This window comes from Symphalangus syndactylus, chromosome 11 (genome assembly GCF_028878055.3).
Source record: "Symphalangus syndactylus isolate Jambi chromosome 11, NHGRI_mSymSyn1-v2.1_pri, whole genome shotgun sequence".
Taxonomy (NCBI): Eukaryota; Metazoa; Chordata; class Mammalia; order Primates; family Hylobatidae; genus Symphalangus; species Symphalangus syndactylus.
In genome coordinates, this window is record NC_072433.2 from 12,558,828 (window position 1) to 12,569,860 (window position 11,033).

An 11,033-nucleotide genomic window follows, 5' to 3' on the forward strand; every position below is an offset into this window, starting at 1 on the left:
ACTGAATGGGCAAAAACAGGAAGCATTCCCTTTGAAAACCAGTGCAAGACAAGGACACCTTCTCTCACCACTCCTATTCAACAAAGTATTGGAAGTTCTGGCCAGGGCAGTCAGGCAAGAGAAAGAAATAAAGGGTATTCAATTAGGAAAAAAGGAAGTCAAATTGTCTCTGTTTGCAGATGACATGACTGTATATTTAGAAAACCCCATCGTCTCGGCCCAAAATCACCTTAAGCTGATAAGCAACTTCAGCAAAGTCTCAGGATATAAAATCAATGTGCAAAAATCACAAGCATTCCTATACACCAGTAACAGACAAACAGAGATCCAAATCATGAGTGAGCTCCCATTCACAATTACTACAAACAGAATGAAATACCTAGGAATCCACCTTACAAGGGATGTGAAGGACCTCTTCAAGGAGAACTACAAACCACTGCTCAGCAAAATAAAAGAGGACACAAACAAATGGAAGAACATTACATGCTCATGGATAGGAAGACCCAATATCGTGAAAATGGTCATACTGCCCAAAGTAATTTGTAGATTCAATGCTATTGCCATCAAGCTACCACTGACTTTCTTCACAGAATTGGAAAAAAACTATTTTAAAGTTCATCTGGAACCAAAAAAGAGCCCACATAGACAAGACAATCCTAAGCAAAAAGAACAAAGCTGGAGGCATCACGCTACCTGACTTCAAACTATACTACAAGGCTACAGTAACCAAAACAGCATGGTACTGGTACCAGAACAGATATATAGACCGATGGAACAGAGCAGAGGCCTCAGAAATAACACCACACATCTACAACCATCTGATCTTTGACAAACCTGACAAAAACCAAGCAATGGGGAAAGGATTCCCTATTTATAAACGGAAAACTGGGTAGCCATATGTAGAAAGCTGAAACTGGATCCCTTCCTTACACCTTATACAAAAATTAACTCAAGATAGATAAAAGACTTAAATGTAAGACCTAAAACCATAAAAACCTTAGAAGGAAACCTAGGCAATACCATTCAGGACATAGGCATGGGCCAGGACTTCATGACTAAAACACCAAAAGCAAGGGCAACAAAAGCCAAAATAGACAAATGGGATCTAATTTAACTAAAGAGCTTCTGCACAGCAAAAGAAACTATCATCAGAGTGAACAGGCAACCTACAAAATGGAAGACCATGTTTGCCATCTATCCATCTGACAAAGGGCTATTATCCAGAATCTACAAAGAATTTCAACAAATTTACAAGAAAAAAATCCTCATCAAAAATTGGGCAAAGGATATGAACAGACACTTCTCAAAAGAAGATATTTATGCAACCAAGAGACATATGAAAAAAATGCTCATCATCACTGGTCATTAGAGAAATGCAAATCAAAACCACAATGAGATACCACCTAATGCCAGTTAGAATAGCGATCATTAAAAAGTCAGGAAATGACAGATGCTGGAGAGGAGGTGGAGAAATAGGAATGCTTTAACACTGTTGGTGGGAGTGTAAATTAGTTCAACCATTGTGGAAGACAGTGTGGTGATTCCTCAGGGATCTAGAACTAAAAACACCAATTGACCCAGCAATCCCATTACTGGGTATATACCCAAAGGATTATAAATCATGCTACTATAAAGACACATGCACACGTATGTTTATTGCGGCACTATTCACAATAGCAAAGTCTTGGAACCAACCCAAATGTCCATCAATAATAGACTGGATAAAGAAAATGTGACACATATACACGATGGAATACTATGCAGCCATAAAAAAGGATGAGTTCATGTCTTTTGCAGGGACATGGATGAAGCTGGAAACCATCATTCTCAGCAAACTATCACAAGGACAGAAAACCAAACACCGCGTGTTCTCACTCATAAATGGGAGTTGAACAATGAGAACACATGGACACAGGGAGGGGAACATCACACAAGGGGGCCTGTCAGAGGGTGGGGGGCTGGGGGGCTGGGGGAGGGATAGCATTAGCAGAGATACCTAATGTAAATGACAAGTTGATGGGTGCAGCAAACCAACATGGCACATGTATACCTATGTAACAAACCCGCACATTCTACCTATGTACCTCAGAACTTAAAGTATAATAAATATACGTATATTGTGCGGGTTTGTTACATAGGTATACATGTGCCATGTATACATGTATACATATATATACACACACTATATATATATATATATATATATATAGAGAGAGAGAGAGAGAGAACCTGTTAAATGCAAGGTACTGTGTTGATAAGAAGAATGTAATGGCAGGCCAGATGGACAATTCCTGACCTCAGGCAGCTCCCAATAATCAAAGGCATCAGTAAAATTATAAGGACTTCTTACTTTAAGGTGGCAGGAGAAGGCCCTTCTGACGAGGTGACATTTATGCTGAGATCTGAGGACTAAGGAGGGACAGCCATGAAGAGAGAGAACAGGTGGTACAGAGGCTGTCCTATCTCCATTCCTCCAGCCTACAAGGAGAACCTGGCTTTTCCCTGCAGCCAAGTGTCTGCCACTCACTGATCTGGAGGGAGTTGCAGGAGCTCAGAGGAGAACAGGCATTTAACTCCAGACAGCATTCAGAGTCTTATAGAAACCCCAGGGAGTTTATCACATCTAAGACCCTGATAGCATCTGTATTAGAAATAAGAATCGACCAGACTGCTCATGAAAGATTAGCTTTAATTCTTTCAGAAGAGAAAATGGCTTATACCAAAAAACAGAAGAAATATCACTAAGATCCCATAGACACTTAAAAAAAGGTACGATTATTTAAATTTTTAAGTGAAAAAATGTTGATTTCTTAGTTGAAACAGACATATTCCTTGAAAGAATGAGTTACCAAAACTGATTCTAGAAGAGTAGAAAATCTGAATAACTCCCTTGTCAATTAAAGAAACTGTATTAGAATTAAGCCCTTCCTATAAATAAAATTCAAAACTCGGATGACTTCACTTTCAAAGAGTTTTAAAAAGAACTCTTTTAGAAAATAGAGGAAGAGAAACCATTTCTCAACTGATTTTGTGAAAAAGAGCTTTCTCAATACCAATATGAGGCAAAAACATTACAAGAAAAGAAAAGACCAGGTTAGGGTCAGTGGCTCATGCCTGTAATCCCAGCAATTTGGGAGGCTGACATGGGAGGATTGCTTGAGTACAGGAGTTTGAGATCAGCCAGGGCAAGATGGCCAGACTCCATCTCCACAAAAATTTTAAAACTTAACCTAACATAGTGGCACACACTTGTGGTCCCAGCTACTCAGGAGGCTAAGGTGAGAGGATCACTTGAGCCCAAAAAGTCGAGGCTGCAGTGAGCCATGATTGTGCCACTGTAGTCTGGGCAACAGGGCAAGACTTAGACCTTGTCTCAAAAAAAAAAAAAAAAAAATGACCAATATTCCCCATGTACACAGAGGCAAAAATCTTTAATAAAAGTGCAAGCCAATTAAATCCATTAATACATAAAAGGTATAATACATCATGTCCAAGTGTGGTTTTCTCAAGAATACAAGGTTGGTACAATATTTGAAAATAATATAATCCACCATACTAACCAAATTAAAAAGATATCAGAGCATCTCAATAAATGCAGAGAAAGCATTTGACAAAATTCACAACTCATTCATAATTTTAAAATCTCAGAAAACTGGGACTAGAAGAAAACCTGAGAAACAGCATCTACTAAACATGTACAACTAACATCATGCTTAATAGTATGATATTACACTATTTCACTAGTAGTGAAGACAAGGCAAAGATGTCTGCTGTAACTTCTGTTTCACATTGTGTTTGAGGTTGTACTCAAGAAACCATGCAAGAAAAGAAATAAAAGTCATACTACTTGGAAAAAAGAGCCAAAATTATCTTAATTTGCAAGACATGACTGTACATAAAAAATACTAAAAAATTTACCCAAAAACTGACTAGAATTGAGAACCAAACTTAGCAAATTTGCAGGATACAAAATCAATATGCAAGACTCAGTTATGTTGATATATCCCAGCATAAACAATTAGAAGATGAGATTTAGAAAATAATACTATTTACAATAACATAAAAATGAGATATTTAGGGATAAATTTAATAAAATACACTGAAAATTATAAAACATGGCTGAGAACAATTAAAGACTGGTGTAGATGAAAGATATTGGGAAACTCAATAAAATTGATCCAAAGATTCAATACAGTCCTAATCGAAATTCTATCAGGTTTTTTCTAAAAGGTAGAAACTTGATTATAATATTTATATGGAAATAAAAGAGACATATAACAGTAAAAACAATTTTGAAAAAGAACAAAGTTGCAGGGCTTGCAATATTTATTTGAATATTTATAGTTATATTTTTCAGAACAGTGTGCATTAGCCTAAGGATAGACAAATAAAATAGATAGCCCAGTAATAGACCATTGCATATAGGGTCAATTTATTTTTTACAAAGATACCAATAATTCAATGGGGAGAGGACAGTCTTTTCAACAAACTATGCTGGAACAACTCGAAATCCATATGGGAAAAAGTGAAACTAAACACTTATCTCATACTACACACACAAAAAAAACACCCCAAATGGCCTATAGATCTAAATGTTGAATTTATAGAGCTTCCAGAAGAAAACAAAGGAGAAAATCTTTAAGACTGAAGAGTAGGCAAATATTGACTTGGTTTGGCCAATAAAACACGAATGAAGCGAGGTGCAGTGGCTAGTCCCTGTAATTCCAGTGTCTCTAGAGGCTGAGGTGAGTGGATGGGAGGATTGCTTGAGCCCAGGAGTCCATGACCAGCCTAAGCAACACAACAAGACCCCATCTCTGAAAAATATTAAATTTTTTAAACATTAAATTAAATTTGAATGAATTATATCACTTCAGGGTGGAAGCTTTAAGAGATAGTGCATAATTTACTGTTTTCCCTTTTCTATGCAATCATGAAAGTATCGGTTGAAGTAGAATCTCTGTCAACCTGTATCCCTAAGTGTATATGACAGATACTGCCAATAATTTCTGGACACGTAGCATGGGTGAGAATTAAGTATTTATTGTGTAATGTCATGAGATTTGGGCATTCTTTATTCTGAAGCATATTTTAACCCCTTCAGTAATAAATGCATTGATTACATAGTTCATATGATGTTTCTCTCAGAAATGTAAGGTCTTATTGGTACTAACAGTAAAAAAAAAAAAAAAAAAAAAAGTGAAATCTGGCAAATCATCAGTTGAGAACGTCCATCATGCATGAAATTAGAGGTATGACCTCAAGGAAGAGATGGATGTTCTGTTAAAGGTGACTTGTACAAAGAAAAATTGAAAAGTATTATAAAATGATCCCAACAGATTGCTGTGAAACTGTTTCCAGTGAACATTGCTCTAGATTTTAAATCTCCATACTTTCAATTTACATGAAGATGACCCTATTCTAACAGCCAATCCATGCCTCCTTACTAAACCCAACAAAGATTACAAAGAAATGAAGAGTCCATTCCAACCAACTGGCTTAAGAACAAGTTAAATGGTCCTAATTCACCCTGGACTTTGATTCCAAATATTACAATGACACAATCATTTTGTTGATTCATTGCCTTCATAGGAAGCAAATAAATCAGTGTTTTTGACCCTGAACACTTCCCCCTTTTAACTGGCAAATGGAAGTTAGAAATGGTATGCCAACATTTCACCATGAAGCTATCAGTTTCCTTCCCAAAGTCTGATCCACACACATCATAAAAGATTAACACACAAAAATTAATCCAAGTGTTTCTCCCCTTTCCCAAAATGTACATGTTGAGGCCACTTTACAACAACCAAGATCATCCAATTTTGCATGTGGAGCTTGTTAAAAGCTGTGCCAAGAGAAAAGACAGCCTGAAGGGAAGTAAAAAAGTTGTGTTGCTCTATGCTCTATGACCATGGCCAGTAAATTGTATTTAAGTTAACTTCTTACAGGCATAATCCATCTTTGACAGAACCAATTTGTTAATGCATATTCTCTGACTTAATTAAGCCATAGGCCTGCTTCCCTGCATATCCATATCTGTAAACATGCCAAATAATAATCCTGTTTTGGTTGGGCAACCTGAACTAAAAATCCCTCAAAGATACTTGTAAACTGCTTACCTCGCCATATCTGCCAGATCTTTTTATAACCACTGAAAGGATGCACTGGCTTTCCTGAACACTCAGTAATCATAATATTGGAGCCTTTTACAAAGTGACAAGACTTGTGCTACAGTACGATTATATAATATGTTTATCACCAATATACATCTACATTACATGTATAAACTTTTAATTTAATATTTTCATGACCTATTGATTTCCCAACAAGGCAATGGACATAGCATTTTAAAGATAATGTTCAAAACACTTTTCGACTGAAACCAACAATGCTTTATCCTTGCCATTAAAACTCTATAAACTTTTATACCAAACACTCCCCTTTATTTATACCTAACTAGAAAATTGGAAAGACAAACATTTGGCAAGTCCTAAAAAGCAAAGACTTGCAACACATGAATTAGAAATCAAGAAACTAATTTTTCTGTTCATCTTTTCAAAAGGTCTTTTAATTTTTTTAACATTTCTACATAAATGTAATAATTTTTAAAAGTTGCCATCGTATTTCACAATGATGGTATGAGCACAAGATATCACAATAAAGAGAACTACAATGCATCAAAATGAAACCTTACACAGTATTCATTTCTAAACTCCTGTCAATGTCACAAATGTTATAAGATTCCTGGCTTGTTAGCTAGTGAAAGATATAATAACCAAGGCATTTCATGGTGTTTTAAACTAGATTGGATTGCCAAGAAATCTACTTCTCCCTCAACTGCTCCTGTCTATTATTAAATCCGGCTGTTCAAAATCACTGTAGGGTCAACACAAATGGAAATTCAAATCTTTAGGCTCCTTTGTCATGGAATATTGTCCCAAACAGACATCACTAAAAAGACAGGTACATCATTTCCTGTGTGTTCTCTTTCACAAATCTTCTGTTCAGAGATCAGCAAATATTCAGACAGACGGCAAACATGTGTTAAACATTTACAGTGTTCCAGTTATCATGCTAGACTCCTGACACAGCAGTGAATAACATACAATCCTGATCTCAAGTTGCTTATATTCTAGTAAAGAAAATGCATTTTAATTATGCAAAGATAATAGTTTCTCAAGATGTTAATGGTATTAATTTATCAGGTATAATGCAAGTCTGGTACTTGGATGGACCATCTCTAATAAAATTTAACTATAAAAGTATTCAAAAGTGCATTACACATGGCAAGAAAAACATTTTTCTTCTCTATGTTTTATTTTGTTTATCTAAATCACACGTAGAAAATTTTCTTGGGATTTTTAATAAACCAATTTTAATTAATTTTTCAAAAGTAATCCTTCCAGAAATTTTGTCAATATCTACAATTCTCTTATTGCCATACTCTAAAAGATTCATGCTACAACAGGATTGGATCATCTGCTTCACCCAAACCTCAAGAAACAGCTTGACAAGTGAGAATGGGTTCTCAAGAGGTCAAGCTACAAGATATCATTAGTGGACAGAGTTAAGGAACATTTCAGCTATTACCACCCTACCAAAGAACACAGGCCACATTTTCTTTTGACCTGGACCAACCCAAACTTCAATTAATGTCATATGCAAGCCAGAATGACTAAAACAGTCACTTGATCCCTGGGGAAAAAAGCATAATATTTTTTGAAGTATATTAACAGGCTTGTCTCTTTTACATTCCTTACAGACATACTAAGGTATCCATCTTCCTTGGAAAGTGAGGTGAATAGATCAGTGTTGTTGCCCCATTAATATAAAGAGAAAAAAATTTAGTAATCACTTGGACCACGAAATAAAAATTTCAAGTCAATAAGGATAAAAAATAGTCTTGAAAGTCACGCTTTGTAAAAATAACTTTCTAGATGGCTGAATAGGAACAGCTCCAGTCTGCAGCTCCCAGTGAGACCAATGCAGAAGGCAGGTGATTTCTGCATTTCCAACTGAGGTACCAGGTTCATCTCACTGGGACTGGTTAAGCAGTGGGTGTAGCTCACAGAGGATAAGCTGAAGCAGGGTGGGGTGTTGCCTCACTAGGGAAGCACAAGGGGTCGGGTAACTCCGTCCCCTAGCCAAGGGAAGTCTCGAGGGACTATGCCATGAGGGACGGTGCTATCCAGCCCAGATACTACGCTCTTCCCATTGTTTTTGCAACCCACAGAACAGGAGATTCCCTCAGATGCCTACATCACCAGGGCCCTGGGTTTCAAGCACAAAACTGGGCTGTCATTTGAGCAGACACTGAGCTAGCTACAGGAGTTATATTTCTGTACCCCAGTGGTGCCTGGAACCCCAGCAAGACAAGAAGCATTCACTACCCTGAAAGGCGGCTGAGGCCAGGGAGCCAAGTGGTGTTGCTAAATAGGTCCCACCCACACGGAGCCCAACAAGTTAAGATCACAGGCTGGAAATTCTCACTGCCAGCACGCAGTCTGAAGTCCACCTGGGATACTCCAGGTTGGTGGGGGGAGGGGTGTCCACCAGTCCACCATTACTGAGGCTTGAGTAGGCAGTTTTCCCCTCACAGTGTAAACAAAGCCACTGGGAAGGTCAGACTGGGCAGAGCCCACCTCAGTGCAGCAAAGCTCCTGTAGCCAGACTGCCTCTCTAGATTCCTCCTCTCTGGGCAGGGCCTCTCTGAAAGGAAGACGGCAGCCCCAGTCAGGGGCTTACAGATAAAAGTCCCATCTCCCTGGGACAGAGCACCTAGGGGAAGACGTGGCTGTGGGTGCAGCTTCAGCAGACTTAAATCTTCCTGTCTGCCGGCTCTGAAGAGAGCAGCATATCTCCCAGCACAGCGCTCAAGCTCTGCTACAGACAGACTGCCTCCTGACTGAAAGAGACCTCCAAGCAGGGGTCGACAGACACCTCATACAGGAGAGCTCCGACTGGCATCTGGCAGGTGCTCCTCTGGGATGAAGATTCCAGAGGAAGGAGCAGGCAGCAATCTTTGCTGTTCTGCAGCCTCCACTGGTGATGCCCAGGAAAAAGGGTCTGGAGTGGACCTCCAGCAAACCCCAGCAGAAATGCAGAAGAGGGGACTGATTGTTGGGAGGAAAACTAGCAAACAGAAAGCAATTAACATCAACATCAACAAAAAGGACACACACGCAAAAACTCAATCCAAAGGTCCTCTGCATTAAAGAGCAACAGTAGATAAATCCATGATGATGAGGAAAAAACAGCACCAAAAGGCTGAAAATTCCAAAAACCAGAATGCATCCTCTCCAAAGGATCACAATTCCTAGCCAGCAAGGGAACACAACTGGATGGAGAATGAGTTTGACGAATTGACAGAAGTAGGCTTCAGAAGGTGGGTAATACCAAACTCTTCCAAGCTAAAGAAGCATGTTCTAACCCAATGCAAGGAAGCTAAGAACCTTGATAAAAGGTTACAGGAATTGCTAACTAGAATAATCAGTTTAGAGAAGAACATAAATGACCTGATGAAGCTGAAAAACACAGCATGAGAACTTTGTGAAGCATACACAAGTATCAAGAGTCAAATCGATCAAGTGGAAGAAAGGATATCAGAGACTGAAAATCAAATTAATGAAATAAAGGATGAAGACAAGATTAGAGAAAAAAGAATGAAAAGGAACGAATGAAGCCTCCAAGAAATATGGGACTACGTGAAAAAACCAAACGTAAAATTGATTGGTGTACCTGAAACTGATGGGGAGAATGGGACCAAGTTGGAAAACACACTTCAGGATATTATCCAGAAGAACTTCAACAACCTAACAAAGCAGGCCAACATTCAAATTCAGGAAATACAGAGAACATCATTAAGATACTCCTCAAGAAGAGCAACCGCAAGACACATAATTGTCAGATTCACCAAGGTTGAAACAAAAAAATGTTAAGGGGAGCCAGAGAGGAAGGTCAGATTACCCACAAAGGGAAGCCCATCAGACTAACAGCAGATTTCTCTGCAGAAACCCTACAAGCCAGAAGACAGTGGGGGCCAATATTCAACATTCTTAAAAAAAAAAAAAGATTTTTCAACCCAGAATTTCATTTCCAGCCAAAATAATCTTCAGAAGCGAAGAAAAAATAAAATCCTTTACAGTCAAGCAAATGCTAAGGGATTTTGTCACTACCAGGCCTGCCTTACAAGAGCTCCTAAAGGAAGCACTAATACGGAAAGAAAAAACAGGTACCAGCAACTACAAAAACATACCAAAATATACAGACCAACGACACTATGAAGAAACTGCATCAACTAATGTGCAAAATAACCAGTTAGCATCATGAGGACAGAATCAAATTCACACATAACAATATTAACCTTAAATGTGAATGGGCTAAATGCCCCAATTAAAAGACACAGACTGGCAAAATGGATAAAGAGTCAAGACCAATCAGTGTGCTGTATTCAGGAGACCCATCTCATGTGCAAAGACACATATAGGCTCAAAATAAAGGGATGGAAGAATATTTACCAAGCAAATGTAAATTTAAAAAAAAAGCAGGGGTTCCAATCCTGTCTCTGATAAAACAGAGTTTAAACCAACAAATATCAAAAAAGACAAAGAAGGGCATTACTTAATGGTAAAGGGATCAATGCAACAAGAAGACCTAACCATCCTAATTATATATGTGCCCAATATAGAAGTACCCAGATTCAAAAGGAAGTTTTTAGAGATGTACTAGACAATAATAGAGTTAGACTCCCACACAATAATAGTGGGAGACTTTACACCCCACTTTCAATATTAGACAGATCAATGAGACAGAAAATTAACAAGGATACTCAGGCCTTGAACTCAGCTCTGGACCAAGAGGACCTAATAGACATCTACAGAACTCTCCACCCCAAATCAACAGAATATACGTTCTTCTCACCACCACGTAGCACTTATTCTAAAATTGACCACATAATTGGAAGTAAAACACTTCTCAGCAAATGTAAAAAAATGGAAATCATAACAGTCTCTCAGACCACAGTGCAATCAAAT